Below are 4,307 nucleotides of genomic sequence, written 5' to 3' on the forward strand. Positions count from 1 at the left end.
TTGTATTTCAAATCAACAACTATCACGATACAAATTATACCGCCGCTATTGTGATAGGACCTGGTATATTTTACCAAACACATCTTTTCTTTTATTAATCGATGTCCTTATGTATGTGAATTTATCTAATATTTGAAAGATATTGTAATATTAAAGTTAAGGCATAATATATTAGAGAGCGATATTAGAGACTCCAATCAATACATATATATAAAGCAGCAACTTTTCAAGCGATATTAGACAGTCCAACTTTTTTAGATTTCGAAACAAAGTAGATTTCGAAACAAAGTAGATTTCTTAATATTGAAAACAAATTTTAATAAAATTCAAAAAATCTGCATGCTAAAATATGGGATACAATCCGAGCTAATAAGAATAGCGATATTAGACAATCCAACTTTTTTAGATTTCGAAACAAAGTAGATTTCGAAACAAAGTAGATTTCTTAATATTGAAAACAAATTTTAATAAAATTCAAAAAATCTGCATGCTAAAATATGGGATACAATCCGAGCTAATAAGAATAATCAACTAATTCTATTGAAACACTAATTCTTATGCTACTCTGATCCTCATTCAACTAAACTATTGTAAGTCTCTGACTATAGGTGGAACAGTTCCTATATATATAAGAAGAAGAACGACGTTATACAGGGGCCAAATAACGTTATCCCAGCTACCGATTCACCCGACAGAAGATAAACAGTAATGGATGGGGATCAGGAAATCATGGAGGTAAAGATGCAGCAAGGTCACCGACGTGTAGGAACAAAACCGCTCAGCAGTGTATTATCCCAAGGACCACCTAGAACAATGAGTCTCGCATTTAAACCGAATCCGGGTTTGTTTCCTTGATTTTTCATCAAGGCAATAACACTTTCCAAATGTAACGACCGAATTGCAGTTTTGCACCAACCTTACCAAGGACTAATGACAGCCATCAATATGAGAACTAGAAAGAACACAGCTACCGCCTACGAGTTTGTAATCAGATTTATTACCCGAATCAACATGTTGCAAAAAAAAAAACGCCAATCCAGGTTTGTTACTTGATTTCTACACATGAATGCAGTGATAGAATTTTATTAAGACAATTACTTCATGGGAATATAGAGATGGATTTTTAGCGTGCGTTTCTCCACATGACTAACCTAATAAGCAATACCAGGCAACGGAAGAGAAACCAGCAGTCAGCCGACACTTTGGCAACAGAATTAGGTTCCGAATCAACAAGTAAGCCAGGTAGCACAGATCCTTGATCCTGGTGCGTCAATTACATACCATAGATAGTATTAGATACCAGATGTTACCTAATCTTATTAGAAGATTGTAACATATTAGACAAATATAAATAATAACTATTCACCACGGATTTTAATACGAATTAAATATAAACAGAAGTAAAGGAAAACGAAGGAAACGGGTACAACAAACAAGTTCTCCGTTGCTAACATTACCCGAGCTAATAGGCGCGGAAAACCTAGATTCTGGTATGTCCCCGCGATCATTTAAGTACACAAGGGCCTGTACTTTTCATAAGACCTTTAGAATTGACAGAGAGAGATCCTAATATTTGTAAATCAAAATTTCACCTGGGATGAGCACAGTCAGCTTCATGAAACAACGGAGAAAGATAAGGCAGCTGCAGAACAGAACAATAATATACCGATTACCGTCTGTTATCTTCCCACGATTCAGAGCTTATAGTCTCACTGCTGGTCTTGGTATGTTGAAAGCACGTACCACTGTAAGCAAACCTACGCCTTTATCAGACTGATTAACCTTGATACCTTTCTAATCTGATGTTTATTTCTCTAATCCAGTGTTTCTAATTCATGACCACAGTTAATAACTTTTCACCAGGTATCTCAATTTAGCTCCGCCAGAATGTAGTTGCACAACATGCAATATGAGCATGTGGTATGAGGAAAGGGTGAAAAAGACAAGCAATCGAGGGCAGATATATTTCAATATGTGTTGTAAGGAGGGCAATATAAGATTGCCACAACTAAGAGATCCTACTATATTTAAAAAAAAAAACTTAATGGATGACGACAATCAAGGCGCCAGAGCTCAAAAGTTTAGGCATAATATCTGAATGTAAAATTCCTCCAATGCATTCACATTAATGGGTGCGAAAGTCGATACAACTGTGAATAATTCCCCCGGACCATACACTTTCCGAATTGGTGGACAGAACAACCATTGTTAAGAGTTTTTGCTTCCTACCGGCAAACGAACGCCCTCATTTATATAGCTTTATGTTTATGACACCCCAAGTAAAATAGATATGAGGCCCAAGGTATTTGTGAAGAAAGACAACAAAGCCAATTTTAGAAGCAGATATACTTTCAATACGTACTGTATTGAAGCAAATGTTAGAGGATGTCAATCCACTAGCACAATTTTTCATGGCCCAACAACGCCTGAGTGAAAAACAACATCAGAAATTGTTGCGCTTGTTATTGTAGGAGATGTTGGAGGAGCAAGTGAAGGAAGAGAGTTAGAAATCGAACACAACGAATCACTAAGTTGTACCCCTCTCTCATGGTCTTATAGTACCCGCTTTTTTCCCCCTATGATTCTACACAGAAATACCATATATATTATTGATGAGAATAGCCAAGGCAAGCAGCCTGGTAAGAGAGTACGGTATGATGAGGGAGTTAATGCGTAGAGACTACAACAAATTAAATGCTATTCAACTGATATGCTTAACTTCGCAGGGGGGAAACTCATGGACTGTTGTTGCGCAATAGAATCACAAAGACCACATCAAGAATATTGTGTTTAAAGAGGACTTATTAAATCCACTCGCCATTACATAGACCACCCGGAGTCGACCTCACTCAACTAAAGCTTTCCACTCGCTATGTAATAACATTAATTTGGATTAATATTTTAAGCCAATGGAAAAAGTATAGAATTATACCGTGAATAACTCGACTAACCGACATTCTTAATAGTTGATATGAGGAGCAGGTACATCAAATACAGGTCCGCGAAGGAATAGAAGGGATGAGAGATATGCCCGAGTCCCGACGTCGATGAACCGAGCCGGAGAAATTTGTGGATTGACGGATAACAGGTGTGTGCTGATAAGGAGTCATATTACTGGTGTTGTCGACTGGATAAAGAGGTGATTGCTGTAGCTTCATTGAGATGATGAGATGATAGCAGGAGATATAATTTGATTTGGAATTGGGAGATTAGCTAGATTGTTTGTTTGGGACTTCAACAAGGTACGATTATTTTTTAGACAACAGTTTAGAAAGATACCTCTCCTATATCAAAGTAAATAAGTGACAAGGAAGTATAAAAAGTGATTTGGGCAATTGCTTATATTTTCTAATTAAGAAAATATTAAAATAGTTATAATTTGTTGCGAATCATTTTAAATAAGATAAATTTTAAAATGTTCAGTTTTATAATAGGTCAATATAAAACTCAATCAAAATCGAGTAAATTATGTATCAATTCAGGCTTTGTATTTCAAATCAACAACTATCACGATACAAATTATACCGCCGCTATTGTGATAGGACCTGGTATATTTTACCAAACACATCTTTTCTTTTATTAATCGATGTCCTTATGTATGTGAATTTATCTAATATTTGAAAGATATTGTAATATTAAAGTTAAGGCATAATATATTTTACGAAACTAATTGCATAATACAGTTAATCCACATATAATGTAGATAATTATGATGGCATTCACATTCTTAGATCAACTTCATGGTCATGCAATGTCAAACGCATAATTCAAGTCTTTCTTCTTTATAAGGCCATACATTAATTAATTAAGAAACAAGTAGCAAAAGTGGTATTATGTACTACATACTACACAAAGTTTAGGAGAATAGTGTTTTATTATAATTTAAAACCCGTGGTTTGTTTAACAATGAATGCTACCTATATATTACAAGTATCCTTTTTTGGTTACAAGAAGCAGGATTACCCCCTAAACGGACTACATATATATTATAATTATGTTACTTGATGTTATAAAACAGATAAAATTAACACAAATTCTCATTGAAGACGGGCATATCTGCCACAAGCTGAAGATGTGTCAAGTAATATCTAAGTGGATAGATAAAACAAAAGCAGAATGCTACTCCCTAATCATTTTGCTTTTGTCTTATTATCTATCCACTTGACTATTACTTGACCCTTCTTCAACTTGTGACGGATATGTCCGTCATCAATTAGACTTGTTGTATAATTAATACCCAATGACACAAGTTTTATGCTGAAAATTACACATAATTCATTAGTCATCAACTTTATCAACCCTAAATT

At 34.9% G+C, this 4,307-nt stretch overlaps 1 long non-coding RNA gene across 1 annotated transcript; it reads right to left on the reverse strand.

Moving 5' to 3' along the window:
* Window positions 1-451: 451 nt before the first annotated feature.
* LOC141627777 (uncharacterized) lies at window positions 452-3,298 on the reverse strand. Its single transcript, XR_012537060.1, has 2 exons — window positions 2,933-3,298; window positions 452-1,745 (listed from the first exon to the last, which is right to left on the reverse strand). It is a non-coding gene; the product is annotated as an uncharacterized LOC141627777 (long non-coding RNA).
* Between the last annotated feature and the right edge of the window lie 1,009 nt (window positions 3,299-4,307).

The sequence above is a fragment of the Silene latifolia genome, chromosome Y (assembly GCF_048544455.1).
Source record: "Silene latifolia isolate original U9 population chromosome Y, ASM4854445v1, whole genome shotgun sequence".
NCBI lineage: Eukaryota > Viridiplantae > Streptophyta > Magnoliopsida > Caryophyllales > Caryophyllaceae > Silene > Silene latifolia.